Genomic DNA, 23,655 nt, shown 5'->3' on the forward strand with positions numbered 1-23,655 from the left:
AGATATACCATGCTAATACTAATCAAAAGATAGCTGGAGAAGCTATATTGATTTCAGATGAAGCTGACTTCTGAACAAGGAAGATAATGAGGCATGAAGAATGGCATTACATAATGATAAAGGGTCAATTCTTCAATAAAACAACAATCATAAATGTGTATGCCCCTAACAACAGAGTATCAAGATATATGAGGTAAAAGTTGAGAGAACTAAAAGGAGAAATAGACAAATCCACTATTACAGTTGGAAACTCGAGCACCCCTCTGGCATTAATTGATCAAGCAGGCAGAAAAACAGTAAGGATATAGGTGATCTATACAGCACTATCAATTATTTGTCTGACTTACACTTGTATAGACTACTCCATACATCAGTAAGAGAATATACATTCTTCTAAAACTCATATGAGACATTCACCAAAATAGGTCATATCACGTGCCATAAAACAGACCAACTTTAACAAATTTAAAAGATTAGAAATCATACAAAGTTCGTTCTTAGGCAATATTGGAATAAAACTAGAAATCAATAAAGAAAGATATAGCTGAGAAATCCTCAAGTATTTGGATTAAACAATACACTTCTAAATAAGATACATCATAAAAAAAGTCATTAGAGAAATTAAAAATTATTTTGAACTAAGTCCAAATGAAAATACTACTTATAATTTTTAGGATGCAGCTAAAGCATTGCTTACAGGAAAATTTTTTAACATTAAATTCATACATTAGAAAGAAAAAAAAGATCTAAAATCCATAATCTAAGCTTCTACCTTAGAAAGACAAAGAAAGAACATTTTAAGCCTATAGCAAATAGAAGAAAACAAAGTAATAATTACAATAGAAGTCAATGAAATTAAGAACAGAAAAATGGTAGAGAAATATCAACAAAAATAAGAGCTAGTTCTTTTGAAAGATGAATAAAATTACTAAACCTCTAGCCGGGCTAAGCAAAGAAAAAAAGAGAGAAGACACAAAGGACCAATGCCAGAAATAGAAGAAGAGTCATCACTTCTGATCCTATGGATATTAAAAGGATAATAACAGAGTACTAAGAACAACTCTATACCCCCAAATTGGATAGTTTAGGTGGAATGGACCAATTCATTGAAAGACACAAACTACCAAAACTCATACAAGGAGAAATACATATCCTGAATAACCCTAAATCTATTAAAGAAATTGAATTAATAATTAAGAACCTTCCAAAAAGAAAGCACCAAACCCAAACAGTTTGCTGGTGAATTTTACCAAACATTTAAGGAATAAATAATACCAATTCTCCACCACTGTTTTTGGAAAATAGAAAGAGAGGGGACAACTGCTAACTGTTGCATTAAACCATTATTACCCTAACACCACAACCGGATAAAGACCTTACAACAAAGAAAAACTACAGACCAATATATGTCATGAGCATTGACATAAAAATGTTCAACAAGATATTAGCAAATTGAATCCAATAACGTATAGGAAAAAAAATTATACATCACAACCAAGTGGAATTTATTCCAGGTATGCAAGCCTTTTTCAACATTCAAAAATCAATCTATCACATGTAATCTATCATATCAAAAGGCTACAGAAGAAAAATCAAATGATCATATCAATAGATGCCGTAAAAACATTTGACAAAATCCAACACTCATTCATGATAAAAGATCTCAGCAAATAGGAATACAGGGAAAATTTCTGAATTTGATAAGGAACATATACAAAAACCTCTGCAGCTAACATCGTACTTACTGGTGAGATACTTTATGCTAATTTAAGGAAAAAGGCAAAGATGTCCTTTTCTATCACTATTACACAACGTAATACTGAAAGTCTTAGTGCAATAAAATAAGAAAATGGATTAAGAGGAATATAGATTGAAAACTGGAGACATAAAATTGTCTTTATTGAGAGATGATATGGTTGTCTACGTAGAAAATCTCAAAGAATCTGTAAAGCAAAACAAAACAGAACCCTTCTGGAGCTAAATGAGTTTAACTAAGTTAAAGGATACAAAGTTAATATAAAAAAGTCTATATACTAGTAAGAAACAATTAGAATTTGAAATAAATAAATGTTTAAAATCCATTTACAATTGGACCAAAGAGAAATATTCAGGTATAAATATAAATAAATAAATGATCTAAATGCAGAAAGTACAAAATTTTGATGAAAAGAATTAAAGAAAATGTAAATAATGGAAAGATATTCTGTGTTTATGGATTAAAAGACTTGATATTGCTAAGAAGTCACTTCTTCCCAACTTGATCTATAGATTCAATACAATCTTATTCAAAATCCCAGCAAGTTATTTTGTAGGTGTCAATAAACATTCTAAAGTTTATATGGAAAGACAAAATAACTCAAGATAACCAACATGATAGTGAAGAAGAACAAATTTTGAGGGCTCACACTACCTTATTTCAAGACTTTTCCTATAAATTTATGGTAATCAAGACAGCATGGTATGGGCAAATGAATAGACTCATAGATTAATGGTACAGAATAGAGAACCCAGAAGTAGATACACACAAATATAATGAACTGATCTTTGACAAGAGGACAAAGGCAAGTCAATGTATAAAAAAATAATCTTTTCAATAAAAGGAGCTAGCAGAAGGGGTTGTCCATAGGCAAAAAGGGACCTACACACAGACTTTACATGTCTCACAAAAACTAACTCAAAATAGACCATAGAACTAAATGTGAAATGCAAAGCTATAAAACTTCTAGAAGAAAACATAAGAGAAAATCTATGTGACATTGGGTTTTGTGATGTTTTTAGATAAAACATCAAAAGCACAAACCATGAAGAAAAAAATGATAAATTGCACTTTATTCTCTCCTTTGGCAAAAGACACTGTTAAGTTAGTGAAAAGATAAGACAGATTGGGAGAAAATGTTTTCAAAACACATATCTGATAAAGGTCTTCTATCCAAATATAAAAAGGAACTCAAAACTCAGCAATAAGAAAACGAACAACCCATTTCAAAATGGGCAAAAGACCTGAATGAATAAATACCTTACCACAGAAATATGCAGATGATAACGATATGTAAAGTTGCTCAAAATTATCTGTCATTATAGAGATGCAGATTAAACAAAAATATGCTACTACATGCCTAGGAGAATAGCTAAATCCAAAGAACTGACAATGCCAATCATTCGTAAAGATGCAAGCCACAGAAACTATCATTCATTTGTGGTGAGAATGAAAAATGGTATAGTCACATTGGAAGAAAGTGTGGCAGTTTTTTACAAAGCTAAATGTCCTACTGTACATCCAGCCACTGTGCTTCTGGGTATTTACACAAATGAGTAGAGAACTTATGTCCACATGAAAATCAGCACATGAATATTTATAGCGCTTTTTTCATAATTGCCAAAACCTGGCAGAACTGGCATATCCTTCAATAGGTGAATGGATAAAAACACTGTGGTATATTTGCATCTACGAAAAGACACAGATAAATCTTCATGCATTTTGCTAGGTGAAAGAAGCCAGTCTGAAAAGGATACATACAGTTTGGTCCATTTATATGACATTATGGAAAAGGCAAAACTAAAGATGTAGTAAACATATCAGTGGTTGGCAGTGGGAGGGCAAGGACTGAATAGATAAAGCACAGTGAATTTATTCTGTATGATACTATAACAGTGTACACATGACACAATGCATTTCTCAAAATCCATAGAACTTTACAGCACAAAGAGTGAACCTTGATATATACTAATTTCTAAAAATAATTTAGGAGGTTGGAGGATCCCAAGCTGGAATAAAAAATGTGAAAAAAGAATCTACTGTATTATGTATGTGTGAAATAACCTCATGATGAAGTTGGAAGGAAAAGGTGCTGACTTAAGTAACTACAGGAATTAGTGGAATCTGTAAAACTAAGGAGAAAATTACTGTACGTAGTACTATATTTTACTTGATAAAGTTGTTTCTCATGAGTGTATGGGTTAACAACTCTGAAACCACTATGTATGTATACTGGAATTAAATAAGAAAATGGTTGGCAGATGGTGTAATGTTTTTCACTGTTGGAGTGGAAGGTGACAGACAAGCATAGAGAGGTTAGAATGATCCATGTGATAATGGATTAGAGCTGGAAACCTCAGTATAAACGCATGTTTAACATATGTACATGTACATATATATACACACACACATATATACATATGGTTACACATATAAATATTTATAAATATGTGTATATACACAGTTATTGTGCACATACACATTACCTTACTCTGTCAACTGAACAAGCCTAGAAGCAATGACAATCTAGTAACAACAGGCATACCTAGAACCCATATCTTGGTTTCTAATACTATTCTCCAATAAAACAAACTAAAAGTCCTTTCAAAAATAGCTGATTCTATGATGGGCAGGAAATACAAGAGATGAGCCTGGAGCCTCTTATTGTGCCAGAAAGTAAGGAAGTGCTAAACACACACACACACATACACACACACACATTGAAGGAAATAAGTCAAAGTAACACAGGAGCTAACCAAAAGAGCATCCAATGGTCAAAGCTGGAACAATTTGAACAAAATAAATAGCATAATATTGAATTATAATCCAAAGTATAAAATAAATATTTATGAATACACACTAATATAAAAAACTGAATAGGTGCCTGCCAGGTGGTACAGCAGTTAGGTTCGCACGCTCTGCTTCAGTGGCCTGGGGTTCAAATCCCAGGTGCAGACCTACACGCCACTTATCAAGCCATGCTGTGGCAGGCATCCCACATATAAAGTAGAGGAAGATGGGCACAGATGTTAGCTCAGGGCCAGTCTTCCTCAGCAAAAAGAGGAGGATTGGCAGCAGATGTTAGCTCAGGGCTGATCTTCCTCAAAAAAGAAAAAACAATAAATTAGGGAGAATAAACCAATTTCTTGTGCAGAAGAAGTAAAAACAGTCTTTGTAGATACTTTGGCTCCAAGGGGGTGTAACATAACTCCTCACTCCTCCAGTGTAGTCTGTGCATAGTGACTTCCTTCTAAAGACTACAGTATAAAAATGTCAGGTGGGAGGAAAAGTAACTTTACAATGGAGAAGCCTGACAAACACTACCTCAGCCAGATAATCAAGGTTAAAATAAATAGTAATATATCATGTTGATAGTATGTACCCTTGATGTGATATGATAAGAATAGAACATTACCTCTGTGGTCTTTCTCCCCAAAACCCATAACGATGGTATAGTCATGAGAAAATAATTAAACAAATCCCACTTAAGAGACACTCTACAAGATAATTGATCAGTTCTCCTCAAAACTGGGAATATCATCAGAATAAGAAAAATCTCAGAAAGTATCACAGTCAAGAGGATCCTAAGTAGACATGACAATTAAATATATTGTGGCATCCTGTATGGGATGCTGGAACAGTAGTAGGACAGCAGGTAAAAACAATGAAAATCTGAATAAAGTGCAGACTTTAGTTAATAATAATGTATCAATATTGATTAGTTGTGTGACAAATATACCATAATAGCATGAGACGTTAATAACAGGTGAAATGGGGTAGGGAATATTTGGAAGCTCTATGCTATCTTCACAACTTTTTTTGTGAATCTAAAACTATGCTAAAATAAGTTTACTTTTTAAAAGAAATAGAAAATCATTCAGTGCAATCCATCATATTAACATAAGAGAATATGAATATCTCAAAAATAAATAAAAAGCCTTTGATAAAATACAAAATCTATTCCTCATAAATCTCATGGGAGCTAGGAAATGAGCAAAATTCTTTAATGAGATAGAAGGTATTTATAAAATAAATCAATTGCAAAGTCATTAGCTTTTCTCCTGAAACTCGGAATAACACAGGAATTTTCTGTCACCATTTCTATTCAACACTATCCTGGATGTCTTAGTGCAATAAGTTACAGAAAATGAATAAAAGGTATACAAAGATTAGAAATGGAAAGGTGTAAATTTCACTATTTACAGATAACAAAATACTGTCTATATATGCGTATGTCTGATAGTATATTTTTATATATCTATATCTATCTCCATCTATCTTTATATATCTATATCTCAAAGTGATCTGAACATGAAGAATTAAAATTAGGGTGTTAATTTAGCAAAGTTGCTATATTAATAGCAAATAAGTACAATGAAATGTATTTCTATGTGCAATAACAAAGATGAAAAATGAAGATTTAAAAACATAACATTTTCAGAAACATCCGAAATATCAATTACATAGGAAAAGTTCTACCCACAATATTAGAAAACATTATTGAAAGGAAGTAAATAAACCTTACAAATGAAGGGATGTAATATATTCAGTTTGGGAGATTCAATTACACATAGATGGTAATTTTCCCCCAAATTCATTTTAAAGGTTCAACACAGTAGCATGCCAAATCAAATCCCATTAGGCTTTTTAGAAATTGTAAGTCTGATTTCAAGAATTGTATAGAATGCAAAGACAAGAAGAGCCAAGGTCTTCTTGATGGAAATGAACAAAGTTTCATGAGTTACATGGCAAAATTTCCAAGCCTTTTATAAGATTACAGTAGTTACAAGTGTGTACTGACAAAAGATAGAAAACCATCCCAATGGGAAAAAAATAGAGACTCAACAAACAGATATATGATTACCTGATTTATAATAGGGGTGCTACTGTTGCATGATGAGGAAATGATGATCTGTTCAACAGTGGGTGCTAGATATATGGGATATCAATATGGAAAAAAATTGAATCCCTTTTCAAATCATACAGAGAAATAATTTCTAGGTGTAATGTAGACTTATATATAAAAGGCAAAGCAATAGAGCCTCTTGAACACAACATAGGAAAATGTTACCATGATTTTGGTGAAGGCAAAAAAATTAAAATTAAATACAAATAGCATTAAACATAAAGAAAAACATTGATGATTGTTTTGTATCAAAATTAAAGCTTTTGTTTATCAAAATGTGTATTCAATGAAAAACAAAGGACATAGTAAACTTTTACATGTCAAAAAATGACAAAGAGGACATTTAAACAAGTACATCACAAAGGAGGATATCCAAATGGCTAATAAGTATATGAAAAAGTATTCAAGGTCATTAGCCATAAGCGAAAAGATCATTCAAACAATAAACACTTGCCAGGTTATATAAAATTTAAAAATCTAACTACAGTCATGTGTCACTTAACGACGGGGATACATTCTGAGAAAAACATCGTTAGGCAATTTTGTCATTGTGCAAACATCATAGAGTGTACGTCCACAAACCTAATTGATATAGCCTACTACATACCTAGACTATATGGCGCTAATCTTATGGGACCACTGTCATGTATGCAGTTCATTATTGACCAAAACAGTCGTTTATATGCAGTTGTTGTGTGGTGCATGGCTGTGTAAGTCTGTTTAGAATACTCTTAGACAGTGTCCACTAAGATACTTCCAGGTACATAGTTAACAAAAATTTATCATGCATGCCTTAAAATACACACACATGAATGCTTGCAGTGGCACTAACAGCCAAAAAACTGAAAACAAAGTCCCCATCAAAAGTTGGAGGACTAAATGAACATTGGAATATGCACACAGTGAAACAGATAGATCCTAAGGAAATGAAAATGAAGGGGCTAACGTAGCAGGTAGAGGAGAACCTCAACAGGGAAACTATCTTCAGTGCTTTCTCTTGCCCTCGGACTATTAAATGACCCCAGTAAGGCAGGGGGCTGAGTATACAAGCTTTGCCCATGCAGGGGAGTGCTGGGGAAAAGATAAATGACCACATACTGAATGACCACATTTGTGGGAGTTGGACCAATAAGCACAATGCTACTTTACCAAATTCTGGTCTGCAGAAGGCTGGATAATAAATACCTAAACAGTATGGAATAAAAAGCTAAAGAGCTAAGCCAAAAAATTATTTAGCACAGGAATGAATCATCCACAGTTTTCAGAGTTGAGCTGAAAAAAGAATCCACAGTAGCAACAAGTAGGAAACACAAGTAGAATGAAAATTACCAAAAATGAAAATTAATCTGGACTCCTCTCAGTGCTTACAGAGAGATACAATTTCAAATAGAACTGTAGACTAACAAAGACTAGCCTCTAAGATATTTAGGTTTATTATTATTTCTCTTTTTTTTTTTTTTTGAGGAAGATTAGCCCTGAGATAGCATCTGCTGCCAATCCTCCTCTTTTTGCTGAGGAAGATTGGCCCTGAGCTAATGTCTGTGCCCATCTTCCTCTACTTTGTATATGGGACGCGTGCAGTAGCATGGCTTGACAAGCCCTGAGTAGGTCTGCACCTGGGATCTGAACTGGTGAACCCTGGGCTGCCAAAGCAGGACATGCGAAATTAACTGCTGCACTCCTGGGCTGGCCCCTAGGTTTATTTTTTAAGGGAATATGAAAATTAATATGGCTAATTCTCTATGAGTGACTCACATAGACATTATGATCCTTATGAGAAACACTATTTTATGCCTGAGTTTTGCTTTGATTGAAATTAAGAAATCTTGATTTCATTGGTATTATTTCTATGGTGAATTATTTGGTTGAATCTAAATTCACATATAGACAAATTTGTTTCTGTCAGTTTATTTTGAGTTTGCCAAGGTGTTGTGATACTTGTGGATCATAAACTAACTACTCACAATTGAAGAACCTTGGCAATTGCAGCCAGAGGTTTGAGATTCGGGTATATGCTTTGCCTATGATGTGTGAGATTGAAATAAGAGTAGCCTGATTCCTGATATCTAGCTTCTGATTATCATGTGGCTTCATTAGGTTAATTTTAAGAGGAAAATATATGCTATTCATGATGCCATTTTTTTCTGTTCTGGCTTCCAGGAAGGTACAGCCAAGGGCTTGTTAATAATAAGATTTTATTTCTTATTCATAAAGCCTCCTGACAGGTTCTTGAGGCCAAGGTATATTATTTGCTTTGACTTGACTGTGTTTAGTGAATCGCTGGTCTATTTACAAGGAATGTGGTCTTTTTTGAGTAAGGACAACCAATATCCCTCATGTAGAAATCACAGAGGAACATGAGCAATGCAGACATGAGAGACATAGATTTCATCTTTGAGTACTGTCCAAATCCTGTTCTCATAGACAAAGACAAATGGAGAATAGTTTCCTTTAGTTCACTTCCCCTGCAGCACAATTAACTACCCAGTTGTCCTGCACTGAATCTCTCAGATCTCTGGTCAATCTGGCACCGGAGTTTTAAGGGTGCCATCCCTAGTAAGAGATTTCAGGATAAAGATGTTGTAGGTATGGGAGGTGCCATGGCTTGAGTGAATGATGAGATCTTTTCTTGAGGAGATGTAACGACATAAAAATTATGCTCAATAGGATCACACTGAGGCCCAGCAGAGGTGACAGTCGTAGATCATGAAGTGTGTGTGTGTGTGTGTGTGTGTGTGTGTGGTGGGGTGGGGGTTCTTAGCTTCACTAGAGTATAAATTCTATTTGGGGGCTTTAGATAATAAATCCCCTGTGGGAAACTCCACCTCTTTCTTTCCTTTCCCAGTGAGTGACACTTTCTTTTATATTAACCAGTTTGGGGTGCTTTGTTCTCATAATTTTTGGAAATTATACCTCACTTCTTTTTTTACATCGCGTGTTGCAGTAAATCTGGCTGGCAAGATTTGCACCATTACATGGATTAGGGCTGCCTTTGGTAACTGAGAAATTCCAAATAGACCTTTGAACTAGTAAAGACTTGTTTCTAGGGCATTTAGAGTCATTCTTTCAGATAACATGAATATCATTCTGGATTCTTCTCTATGAGTGGTGTATATGATGGAATCCTCATGAGAATTTCACTTTTCACCTGAGCTTGCTTAAACTGAAAGATGAAAAAGTTTTGTGATTCATCAATATCCTTTCTATGGTACAATGTTTGCTTGGGTCTAAATGCTCAAGTAGACAAATTCAGCCCTGTCATATTATCTCAGGTTTTCAATGTGTTACACTTGTGGATCATTTTTGGACTATGAATATTCAAGAATCCTGGCAATTGCAGCCAAAGGATTGAAATCCAGATATTTGTTAGCTCATTGGTTGTAAAAATCAATAAAATTAGGAGCTTCCTGGTATCTTATTTAGTTTTTAGTAATAGTACCCATGAGACAGTTTTCATCCTTGACTACTGTCAAACCTTTGTCCTCTTAGATAAAGACTACTGAACAAGAGGACTTTGTGGCCTCCTACATGAGAGAAACATGAAAGCTACTCACACTAGCTTCACTGAATCTGCCCAAACTCCAATTGTTTTTGGCACAAGGGTTTAAGAATGCCAATACTCATTAGGATTTTCAGGATCAAATAGATGTATAAGGAGAGTGTCATGGCTTGGGTCATGAGGAGATTTAATGACATAAAAATTATGCTGGTACCCAGCATGAGTGCCATCGTTGGGAGGAGATGTAGGAGTTTTCCGGGCTATTCAAACAGCTATGGAAGCAGGTATGATTAAGAGAAAAGCACAAGTAGTCATTGAAAATTTGGATAAGAGACTGTCATACAACGAAAATATCAGGTTGGACAGTGGTTGCCCTACTAACTTGGAAAAAGAGAATAAAGACAGAGTCATGCTGCTAAATGGCAAAATGGGAACCGAAACTACAGTGCCATAGAAACCAACTTATTTTTTTTTTGAATATGAAGAATATCAGCCCTCTTCTTTTTCAACTCCAGCAACTCAAATGCCTGTTAGAATGTATTCAAGATTGCTGGAAGGACTGAAAATAGTAAGGGTCTGTATGTCCTTTTCCTTAGCTAAGATGGGCTAACCTAAGAATTCTTTTCAAATACTCTGGAAGGAAATTAACAAAAATTTCCTGAGCTGCTGCAATGTGTTTTCAATCTACAACTCTATACATGTGGGTGCATATTGGCTCCTACATAGGTTGTTGCCTGCAGTTGACTGTCTTTGAGTAATGGAAAAGGCGCAAAAGAGGCAAAATGGTAACCCCCACATCAGGGAGTGCCAAGTCATCAGGAATCCAACTATATACTTCCTCCAACAACTCAGGCTAGTCTTTGTACCTTGGAAACTCAACACGAGGGACTGCTGACTGGAGTCCTTGAAACCTTTCTGCAGAAAGTGAACTGGGAGAAGCTAAATGTTGCACTCAGAAACTGGGTGAGTCCTCCATTGATTTTTACCACAGTTCACTGAGGAATTTTCTAAATTTACAAATATAAATCCATGTGAAGATCAGAGTAGACCCTTGAGTCTATACATTTTCAGGGCACTTTTGTTGCCAGGAAGTCAAATACAAACAGGAGAAAAAGTAGGTTGGTGGCAAGGACAGATAGTTTCTCAAATAATGGTGGCAGCAATTCAGCTTTGGGATAATATGTAGGAAGATAAGACATAAAGAAACTTAAGACTGCAATTTTAACTGCCCCTTATAATGATTCACAAGAGACCACATCCTTATTTGGGGTCACCAACAAATAAGAGGCAGTCACTAATGAAAAGTAAATAAGTCACTATTGAAAAATCAAGACATTGCAAAAGGAATGCTGGAAGAGACTGAGGAAAATTCAAGGAACACAATCAAACTCTGAAGTTTTACCACCTCCTCAAGAGGATTCTCCCCACCCCAGGAAATCAGACAGGAAATAATTGGCAAATGGTGTAAACTGATGAGCAAAATTGACATAATGAGGGAACCTCAGAACTGGGAATGGGATAAACTTAGGTATCTGTTCTTTTCCTCATCTTATTTTTTCCTATTCTTTCTTGTGCATACTGGAGCCATGAGTTCTGCAATTTCTACTGACCTTTGTTGTTCAGCCCTAACCCAGAAAAACATCTAAGGTGTGGGTGTTTCTGGACCTTCCACCTGTTCTCCCTTAGAGATCCCCCCTTAGAAGAATATGCCTTGTCTTCTCACGTGCTTGATAATCTGTTAGGAAGTGACCTGCTATGTAAACTAAGGGCTGTGATGTTCTGTACTCTGGATGGGGTGTTTTTGGAGCAGCTGGGAGGCAATGTATCTAGGCTGGTAAATATGTGCTTTCTGAAATAAAAGAGGGCTATGGGAGAGTGGCAGTCTTACCCAATGCTGAGAAGTTCACTCAGATTAGAGGAAATAGATCCATCATGATGGGCCCTCAGAACAAATTATAGCAGTTTCATAAAAGGGATCAATTTCATTGCTATAGTTTACAATAAAGAAAAACCATGGCCATATATAGAATATATTCTCTATAACTCAAACACAATGGATACAACTGGTAATTAGAGAGCTGTAAAAACAGGGCATAATAAAGAAGGTATATTTACCTTGTAACTCTTCCATATTACCTGTCAGAAAGGAAGGAAAATTTGACAAGAAGGGTCAATCTGCTCATGGATTTGAATATGATCTAAGAGAAATAAATAAGTTGTGATTTCTCTAACACCTGTGGTACCCAACCTTTCTAACTATCTTAACCTCTGTGTCTGAGTCAGCTAAATATTTTTCTGTAATAGACATGTTCAGCTTTATTTTATTTACCTTCAGCTAAAGAGTCAAGGTTCCTCTTTGAGATTACCTATGGAGGCTTTCAATATTTGTGGCAGATGATTCCCCAGGGATTCTGAGATGTACCCACTGTATTCTCTAGGCATTTATCAGAAAACTTAGAGAATTTTCTCTACCTTGAGGTTCCATGCTAATTCAATAGTGGGTGATTTATTGATAGCTGCTAATAACTCACATGCTAGTAAAGAAGATATTTTAGCTTTATTAAATTTCTGTAAGTTGAAATATTATCAAACTGAAGTCAAATATCTGAGATATGTATTATTGGCCAACAGATGGAAGATGGTTTCATCCTGAACTCAGCTTAATATACAGTTGAAACAATGGACCACAAACAAACAAAAAAACCTCCACCAATTTTGAGGGTTTGTTGTGGATCCCTGCCTCTTATGAAAAGGCTAGGCCCCTCCTGAGATATTACGTGAAATATCAAAATTGTAGTCAAAATAAGATGAAGAAGCCTTCACACTTTAAAAAAGCTGTTGTTTTCCCATCTATATTAGTTCTTAACTTTGATAAAACCTTCTGCATTTTCTGTCATGAGATTAACAGTGCTTCTGATAGTGTGCTTATTAAAAATCAGGCCCTCATTATAGGCGTATTGCTTACTTTTCTGTGTTATTGGATTTTGTTGCTCTGGGAATGCAAGGGTGTTTATAAGGCATAGGAGCAACAACTCTCCTGATTGAAAAGACTCAGGCTTTGACCTTGGGACCCTTATCACAGATTATTTCATTGTTATTATTTTACAAGTTCTTAAGATTCATGCATTTCTCAGTGTGCTACCAGACTAGCATGAATGAATCTTATTGTTTAATCTTAATGCTATTCTGGGCAAGTGTAACCTTTTTTTCCCCAATAATTTTATTGAGATCATAATGGTTTATAACATTGTGTAATTTCAGGTGTACATTATTATTTATCAATTTCTGAATAGAGGTCATCCAGCTCACCACCAGTAGTCTAATTTTTGTCTGTCACCATACGTATGTGCCCCTTTGTCCCTTTCACCCACCCCCAAACCCCCTTCGCCTCTGGTAACCACCAGTCTGTTCTCTTTATCCATGTATTTATTATCTTCCATATATGAGTGAAATCATACAGTATTTGCCTTTCTCTGTCTTATTTTGCCTAACATCATACCCTCAAGGGCCAACCATGTTGTTGCAAATGGGATGATTTTGTCTTTTTTTATGGCTGAGTAGTATTCCATGGGGGGTGTGTGTGTGTCTGTGTGAGAGAGAGAGTGTGTGTGTATACACACACACCACAACTTCTTTATCTATACTTCTTCTTTATCCATTCATCCATTGAAGGGCACTTGGGTTGCTTCCACATCTTGGCTATTGTGAATAATGCTGCAATGAACATAGGGGTGCATAAGTCTCTCTGTGTTGTTGATTTCAAGTTCTTTGGATAAATACCCAGTAGTGGGATAGCTGGGTCATATGGTAATTCTATTTTTAATATTTTGAGAAATCTCCATACTGTTTTCCAAAGTGGCTGCACCAGTTTGCATTCCCCACCAGCAGTGGATGAGGGTTCACTTTTCTTCACAACCTCTCCACCATTTATTAGTTTTTGTCTTGGTGATTATAGCCATTGTAATGGGCATAAGATGATATCTAAGTGTAGTTTTGATTTGAATCTCCCTGATGATTAGCAATGTCAAGCATCTCTTCATGTGCCTATTGGCCATCTATATATCTTCTTTGGAAAATTGTTCATTTCCTCTGCCCACTTTTTGATTGGATTGTTTATTTTTTTGTAGTTCAGTTGTGTAAGTTCTTTATATGTTATGGAGATTAACCCCTTATTGGATATATGGTTTAGAAATATTTTCTCCTAGTTGGTGGGTTGTTTTTTAATTTTGATCTTGGTTTCTTTTGCCTTGCAGAAGCTGTTTAGTTTGATGAAGTCCCACTTGTTTATTTTTTATTTTGTTTCCCTTGTCTGAGTCGACATCGTAGCTGATGTCAAAGAGTGTACTACCTATATTTTCTTCCACAAGTTTTACTATTTCAGGTCTTACCTTCAAGTCTTTGATCCATTTTGAGTCTATTTTTGTGTGTGGAGAAAAGTAATGGTCTACTTTCATTCTCTAGCATGTAGCTGTCCAGTTTTCCTAGCACCATTTATTGAAGAGGCTTTCCTTTCTCCATTGTATGTTCTTGGCTCCTTTCTCGAAGATTAGCTGTCTGTAGATGTGTGGCTTTATTTCTGGGCTTTCAATTCTCTTCCATGAATATGTGTGCCTGTTTTTGTACCAGTACCATGCTGTTTTGATTGTTATAGCTTTGTAATGTGTTTTGAAGTCAGGTATTGTGGTGCCACCATCTTTGTTCTTGTTTCTCAGGATTGCTTTGGCTATTTGTGGTCTTTTGTTGCCCCATATGAATTTTAAGATTCTTTGCTCCATTTCTGTGAAGAATTTCATTGGGATTCTGATTGAGATTGCATTGAATCTATAGATTGCTGTAGGTAGAATGGACATTTTAACCATGTTTATTCTTCCAATCCATGTACATGGAATATCTTCCGATTTCTTTCAGTAATCTCTTATTCCTTGTACAGGTCTTTCACCTCCTTGGTTAAATTTATTCCTATATATTTTATTCTTTTTGTTGTGATTGTAATGTGGTTGTATTCTTGAGTTCTTGTTCTGTTAGTTCGTTATTATAGAAATGCCACTGATTTTTGTAAGTTGACTTTGTGTCTTGAAACTATGCTGTAGTTGTTGATTATTTCTAATAGTTTTCTGATGGAGTCTTCAGGGTTTTCTATATATAAAATCATGTCATCTGCAAACAGCAAGAGTTTCACTTCTTCAATGCCTATTTGGATTCCTTTTATTTCTTTTTCCTACCTGATTGCTATGGCCAAACCCTCTAGTACGATGTTGAATAAGAGTGGTAAGAGTGGGCACCCTTGTCTTGTTGCTGTTCTCAGTGGGATGTCTTTCAGTTTTTCCCCATTGAGTATGATGTTAGCAGTGAGTTTGTCATATATGGCCTTTATTATGTTGAGGTAATTTCCTTCTATCCTCATTTTATTGAGAGTTTTTATTGTGAACAGGTGTTGGATCTTGTCAAATGCTTTATCTTCATCTATGGAGATGATCACGTGGTTTTTGTTCCTCCTTTTGTTAATGTGGTGTATTGCATTCATTGCAGGTGTTGAACCATCCCTGCGTCCCTGGTATGAATCCCACTTGATCACAGTGAATAATCTTTTTAACGTACTGCTGTATTCAGTTTGCCAATATTTTGTTGAGAATTTTTGCATCTATGTTCATCAGCAATATTGGCATGTAATTTTCCTTCTTTGTGTTGTCCCTGTCTTGCTTTGGGATTAGGGTGATGTTGGCCTTGTAGAATGTATTAGGAACATTTCCATCTTCCTCAAATTTTTGGAATACTTTGAGAAGAATAGGTAATAGATTGTCTTTGAATGTTTGGGAGAATTCTACAGAGAAGCCATCTGGTCCTGGACTTTTTATTTTGGGGGGGGGGGCGGATTTTGATTACTGTTTCAATCTCTTTACTTGTGATTGATGTATTCAGATTCTTTCTTCTTGGTTCAGTTACGGGAGGTTGTAAGAGTCTAAGAATTTATCCATTTCTTCTAGATTGTCCAGTTTGTTGGCATATAGTTTTTCATAATATTCTCTTATAATCTTTTGTATTTCTGTGGTATCTGTTGTAATTTCTCCTCTTTAATGTCTAATTTTACTTATTTGAGTCTTCTCTCTTTATTTCTTAGTGAGTCTGACTAAGCGGTCGTCAATTTTGTTTATCCTCTCAAAGAATCAGCTCCTTGTTTCATTGATCCTTTTTACAGTCTTTTTATTCACTTTTATTTATTTCATCTCTAATTTGTATTATTTTCCTCCTGTTGAGTTTGGGCTTTGTTTGTTCTTCTTTGTCTAATTCTGTTAGGTGTAGTTTAAGATTGTTTATTTGAGCTTTTTATTGTTTGTTAATGTAGGCCTGTATTGCTATAAATTTCCCTCTTAGGACCACTTTTGCTGCATCCCATAAGAGTTGGTATGGTGTGTTTTCATTCTCATTTGTCTCCAAATATTTTTTGATTTCTCTCTTTATTTCTTCGATGACCCATTGGTTGTTCAGTAGCATGTTGTTTAGTCTCCACGTTTTTGTTCCTTTTTTTGCTTTTTTCTTGTAGTTAATTTCTAGTTTCACAGCATTATGCTTGGAAAAGTTAGTAGATATGATTTCAATCTTGTTAAATTTATTGGGGTTTCCCTGTTTCCCAATATATGGCCTATCCTTGAGAATGTTCATGTGTGCTTGAGAAGAATGTATATTCTGCTGTTTTGGGATGGTGTGCTCTATGTATATCTATTAAGTTCATCTGGTCTAGGTTTTCATTTAAGTCCACTATCTCCTTGTTGAGATTTTTGTCTGGATGATCTATCCACTGATATAAGTAGAGTATTGACGTCCCCTACTATTACTGTGTTGTCATTGATAGCTCCTTTTAGGTTTGTTAATAGTTGCTTTATGTACTTTGGTGCTCCTGTGTTGGGTGCATACATGTTTATAGGTGTTATATCTTCTTGGTGGAGAGTCTCTTTTATCATTATATACTGCCCTCCTATGTCTCTGTTTACCAGTTTTATATTGAAGTCTACTTTGTCTAATATGAGTACGGCAACACCTGCTTTCTTTTGTTTGCCATTACCTCAGAATATTGTCTTCCATCACTTCACTCTGAGCCTATGTTTGTCTCTAAAGCTGAGATGAGTTTCCTGGAGGCTGCATATTGTTGGGTCTTGTTCTTTAATCCATCCTGCTACTCTGTGTCTTTTGATTGGGGAATTCAATCCATTTACACTTAGAGTGATTATTGATATATGAGGGCTTAATAATGCCATTTTATCACACATTTCCTGGTTCTTCCACATTTCTTTTGTTTCTCTTCTTGTGTATTTCAGACTATCAGTTTAATTAGGTAATTTTGTCTGTTGGTTTTCTTCGTTTTCTCCTTGTTTATCATAAATGTTTCTATTCTAATTATTTTTTAGTGGTTACCCTTAGATTGTATAAAAAATACTCATAAGTTGAGATAGTCTATTTTCTCATAGCCTCTTCTTTCCTTGGACTATACTGATTTCATCCCTTTCCTCTTCCCTTTCTAAGTTATTTTTGTCATATCTTTTTCCATCTTGTTTTGTGAGTTTGTGGTTAAAATAATGAGATCATTTTTGTTTTGATGTTTTCCTTTTCTTTATCTTTGATGTTAAAGTTAAATGTTTACTAGCCTGATCTGATAGAGGGCTGCCATTTTCTCATTATTGCCTACCTATTCATCTCCTTTCACAGGGCTTTGCAGCCCCTTCCCTATTTTTTTTCCTTTCAGGTATGAAAGCCTTCTTGAGGATTTCTTGCATGGGGGGGTTTCTGGCAATGAACTCCTTTAGCTTTTGTTTATCTGGGAAAGTTTTGATTTCTCCATCAGATCTGAGGGAAATTCTAGCTCAATAAAATATTCTTGGCTGAAAGTTTTTGTCTTTCAGGATTTTGAATATATCATTCTACTCTCTCCTAGCCTGTAAGTTTTCTGCTGAGAAATACATTCAAAGTCTTACAAGGGTTCCTTTGTAAGTTATTTTCTTCTGCCTTGCTGCCATTAGTATATTTTCTTTGTCCTTGACTTTTGCCAGCTTCATTACTATATGCCTTGGAGTGGGTCTTTTTACATTGACAAAGTTAAGAGATCTGGAGGCCTCTTTCACATGGATTTCCGGCTCTCTCCCCAGGTTTGGGAATTTCTCAGCTATTATTTCTTTGAACAAGCTTTCTGCTCCATTCTCCTTCTCTTCTCCTTCTGTAATACCTATAATCCTTATGGTGCATTTCCTGATTAAGTCAGATATTCTTCTGGGAGCTTCTTCATTTCCTTTTAGTCTTAGTTCTCTCTTCTCCTCCCTCTGAACCATTTCTGTACTACTATCCTCTAATTGTCTGATTTTGACCTCCATATTGTCAGCTCTGTTTTTAGGGAATCCAGATTTTTCTTTATTTTATCCATTGTGGTTTTTATCTCCAACAATTCTGATTGGTTCTTCTTTATGGTTTCAATCTCCTTTGTGAAAAACTTGAATCCATTCCTTTGTCTTTCTGTGTTTTCTTGTAACCCATCGAGTTTTTTTATGATAGCTTTTTTGAATTCTTTGTCATTTAGATTATGGATTTCTGTGCCTTCAGGGTTGGTTTCTGGGCACTTCTTACTTTCCTTATGGTCTAGAGATTTAATATACCTACTCCTGCTGCTTGATGGAGTTTTGCTTCCTCATCATTCTCTTATCTGGTCGCACCTCCCACATACGGCCACTAGATGGAGCTCAGGCACTGTGTATTCTGAACCCCGCAGAACATGGGCTCCCCAGCTCCAGCTATTGAGTACTTTTCACTGAGTGACTGATCAATGGCAGATCTGGAGCACTGGGCAGGGCGAGGGGTACTCTCCTTCCTCAGCGCTTCCCCCAGGCCCCACTTGTCTCTCTGTATGGAGCTCTGGGCAATTGCAGGACTGTGCACTTTCCCTTTCCCCCAGCTGCTGCTACCTCACTCACCACTCCATGCTCTGGGCTATAGTGGGGCAGGAGTGCCAGGCGGGGGCAGGATAACTCTCCTCTCATACACACTTTCCCTGCCACCACTGCCATGCTCTGTGCACCGTGTTCTGGTCAATTCGGGGGCTGGTGTGCTGGGCAGGCATGGGGAATCTCCCTCACCTGTGAAATTTCCTCACTGCCACTACCACGTTCACTGCTCTGTGCTCTGGACAATTCTGGGGCTAGAGTACTGGGCATGGAGGGGGGCCCTTTTCACCTGCTCACCTCCTGCTGCCGCAGCCCCTCTCTCTCCATGGAGCTCCTGTGGATCAGCTTCCACTTTCTCCAGATGATACAGCCCCACCACCACCTTCCAGAGTATGGCTGCTCCTGATGTCTCTCAGACATCTTTTGTGATGTGTAAATATCCTCTGTTGGTATATGAATGTCCTTTTCATTGAATCTTAGAGAGCAGAGTCCAAGGTAAGAGCTCACTCTGCTGTGATGCTGACACCACCTCCAATGTATGGTATTTCTATTTTTAATTTTTTGAGAAATCTCCATTCTGTTTTCTATAGTGGCTGCACCAGTTTGCATTCCCACCAGCAGCATATGAGGGTTCCCTTTTCTCCACATCCTGTCCAACATTTGTTGTTTTTTGTTATGGTAATTAGCCATTCTGACTGGTGTAAGGTGATATCACATTGTAGTTTTCATTTGCATTTTCCTAACAATTAGTGATGTTCAATGTCATTTCATGAGTCTGTTTGGATTCTGATTAGGATTGCATTGAATCTGTAGACTGCTTTAGGTAGTATGGACATTTTAACTACATTTATTCTTCTGACCCATGAACATGAAATATCTTTTCTTTTCTTTAAGTCCTCTTCAATTTCTTTCAATAGTATCTTATAATTTTCAGTAGACAGGTCTTTCACCTCCTTAGTTAAGTTTATCCCTAGATATTTTATTCTTTTTGTAGTGTTTTTAAATGGAATTGCATTCTTGATTTCCCTTTCTGCTAGTTCATTGTTAGTATATAGGAATGCAACTGATTTTTTAAAATTTATTTTTTACCCTACAACTTTGCTGTAGTTATTGATTATTTCTAATACTTTTCTGATGGATCTTTAGAATTTTCTACATATAGAATCATGTCATCTGCAAACAGTAATAGTTTCACCTCTTTCTTTCCAATTTGAATTCCTTTTATTTCTTTTTCTCCCCTAATTGCTCTGGCCAAAACCTCCAGTGCTATGTCAAATAGGAGTAACAAGAGTGGGCATACTTGTCTTGTTCCTTTTGTCAGAGGGATGGCTTTCAGTCTCTCACCCTTATGTATGATGTGGGCTGTGGGTTTGTCATATATGGCCTTTATTATGTTGAAGTTTTTCCTTCCGTGCCCATTTTCTTGAGAGTTTTTATCATAAATGGATGTTGGATCTTGTCAAATGCTTTCTCTGCATCTATTGAGATGGTCATATGATTCTTATTCCTCAGTTTGTTAATGTGGTGTATCACATTGATTGATTTGTGGATGTTGAATCACCCTTGCATCCCTGGTATAAATCCCATTTGATCATGGTGAATGATCCTTTTAATCTATTCCTGTATTTGGTTTGCCAATATTTTGTTGAGGATTTTTGCATCTATGTTCATCAGTGATATTGGCCTGCAATTTTCCTTCTTTGTGTTGTCCTTGTCTGTTTTTGGTATCAGGGTAATGTTGGCCTCATAGAATGAGTCAATAGTATTCCATCTTCTTGAATGTTTTGTAATAGTTTGAGAAGGATAGATATTAAATCTTCTTTGAATGTTTGGTAGAATTCTTCAGAGAAGCCATCTGGTCCTGGACTTTTGTTTTTTGGGAGGTTTTTGATTACTGTTTCAATCTCTTTACTTGTGATCGAGCTATTCAGATTCTCTATTTCTTCTTGATTCAGTTTTGGGAGGTTGTAAGAGTCTAATTATCCATTTCTTCTAGGTTATCCAATTGTGGGCATATAGTTTTTCATAGAATTCTCTTATAATCCATTGTATTTCTGCAGTATCTTTGGTAATTTCTTCTGTTTCATTTCTAATTTTATTTATTTGAGACTTCTCTTTTTTTCTTAGTGATTCTGGATAAGGGTTTGTCAATTTTGTTTATCTTCTCAAAGAGCCAACTCTTAGTTTCATTAATCATTTCTTCTGTTTTTTAGTCTCTATTTCATTTATTTCTGCTCTGATTTTTATTATTTCCATCATTGTGTTGACTTTAGTCTTTGTGTGGTCTTTTTCCAGTTATGTAGGTGCAGTTTAAGATTACTTACTTGAGGTTTTTTTTGTTTGTTGAGGTGGGCAGGTATTACTATGAATTTTCCTCTTATGACCACATTTGCTGCATCCTATAAAAGTTGGTATGCTGTATTTTCATTTTCATTTGTCTCTAGTTGTTTTTTAATTTCCCCTTTTATTTCTTCATTGATCCAATGGTGGTTTAGTAGCATATTGTTTAGTCTCCACATATTTCTGACTATCCCATTTTTTTATTGTAGTTGATTTCTAGTTTCATAGCATTGTAGTAGGAAAAGATGGTTGAGATGCTTTCAATCTTCTTAAATTTATTGAGGCCTGCCTTGTTTCCCATATATGGTCTATCTTTGAAAATGATGCATGTGCACTTGAGAAGAATGTATATTCTGCTGGTTTTGGATGGATTGTTCTATATACATCTATTACGTCCAAGTGTTTCATTTAAATATACTATTTCCTTGTTGACTTTTTGTCTGGATGATCTGTCTATTGATGTAAGTGGGGTGTTGTGGTTCCATACTATTATTGTGTTGCTGTTAATTTCTCCCTTTGGGTCTGTTAATACTTGCTTTATGTCCTTTGGTGCCCCTGTGTTAAGTGCATATTTATTAATAAGTGTTATGTCCTCTTGGTAGAATGTCCCTTTTACCATTGATATACTGCCCCTCTTTGTCTCTCTTTGTCTTTTTTATCTTGAAGTCTGCTTTGACTAATATAGGTATGGCAATGCTTGCTTTCTTTTGTTTGCTATTAGCTTGGAGTATTGTCTTCCATCCCTTCACTCTGAGCCTATGTTTGTCTTTAGATCTGAGATGTGTTTCCTGGAGGTAGCATATTGCTGGGTTTTATTTTTTAACCCACCCAGCTACTCTGTGTCTTTTGATTGGAGAATTCAATGCATTTACATTTAAGTGATTATTCATATATGACTGCTTAATACTGCCATTTTATTTCTTGTTTTCTGGTTGTTCTGTGTTTCCATTGTTTCTCTTCCTTTGTATTTCTGGCTGCCATTTCATTTTGTGGGTTTTCTGAGGAGGTTTTCTCAGTTTTCTCTCTTTTTGTGAATAGTGGCTCTTCTCTGATTTTTTGTTTAGTGGTTACTGTGAGGTTTGTATAAAAGATCTCATGCATGAACTAGTCTTTTTTCTCATAGTTTCTTATCTCCATTAACCTAACCATTTTCCATCTCTTTCCTCTTGCCCTTCTGAGTTACTGCTGTTACAAATTGTTCTGGTTTTAATGTTGTAAGTTTGTGACTACGTTGAAGTGTTTATCATTATTTTTGATGCTTCCTTTCCCTTTATCTTCTAAGTTATAATTGAGTATTTGCCTCCTGGTTCTGATAGAGAGCTACACTTTTCTGATTATGTCTATCTATTTATCCGCTTGCTCAAAGCTTTGTAGACCTTGCCTTTTTGCTTCCAGTGTGAGGGCATCTTTAATTATTTATTGTAGAGAAGATCTACTTGCAATGAGCTCCCTCAGCTTTTGTTTATCTGGGAAAGCTTTTCTTTCGCCATCATATATGAAGGACAGTTTCACTGGATAGTGTATTCTTGGCTGAAAGTTTTTGTGTTTTAGTATTTTGAATATATCATTGCATTCTCTGCTAGTCTGTAGGGTTTCCACTGAGAAATCTGCTGAAAGCGTGAGGTTTCCTTTATAGTTTATTTTCTTCTACATCACTGCCCTTAATATTTTTTCTTTGTCATTGGCTTTTGCCACTTTTACTATTATATGCCTTGGAGAAGGTCTTTTAGCATTGATGTAATTAGCCATTCTATTAGAATTGTGTATTTGTAAATCTGAGTCCTTTCCCAGGTTTTGGAAGTTCTCAGCTATTATTTCTTTGAGCAAGCTCTCTGCTCCTTTCTCCCCCTCTTCTTCCTCTGGAATAACTATAATACTTATATTTCTTTTCCTAATTGAGTTGGGTATTTCTCAACGAATTCCTTCTTTTTTTAAACCTTAGTTCTGTCTCCTCCTGCCCCTCTAGAATTTCTATATTTTTATCCTCTAAATCACTAATTCTTTCCTCAATAATATCAGTTCTATTTCTTAAGGACTCTAGATTATTTTTTATTTTGTTAGTTGTGTCTTTCATATCCAGAATTTCTGCTTGATTTTTTTATAGTTTCAACCTCTTTGGTGAAGAGATTCATTTTATTCCTGAGCTCATTGAACTGTCTTTCTGCATTCTCTTGTAAATCATTGAGTTTTTTTATGACAGATATTTTGAATTCTCTCCCATTTAGGTTGT

The 23,655-nt window shown here is 35.6% G+C and overlaps 1 non-coding gene across 1 annotated transcript; it reads left to right on the forward strand.

The window, feature by feature from the left end:
- The first annotated feature begins 9,269 nt into the window (after positions 1–9,269).
- Positions 9,270–9,345, forward strand: LOC111769689 (small nucleolar RNA SNORD115). The gene has a single exon (XR_002802462.1). It is a non-coding gene; the product is annotated as a small nucleolar RNA SNORD115 (small nucleolar RNA).
- Positions 9,346–23,655: the final 14,310 nt, after the last annotated feature.

Source organism: Equus caballus, chromosome 1, assembly GCF_041296265.1.
Source record: "Equus caballus isolate H_3958 breed thoroughbred chromosome 1, TB-T2T, whole genome shotgun sequence".
Classification (NCBI taxonomy): Eukaryota; Metazoa; Chordata; class Mammalia; order Perissodactyla; family Equidae; genus Equus; species Equus caballus.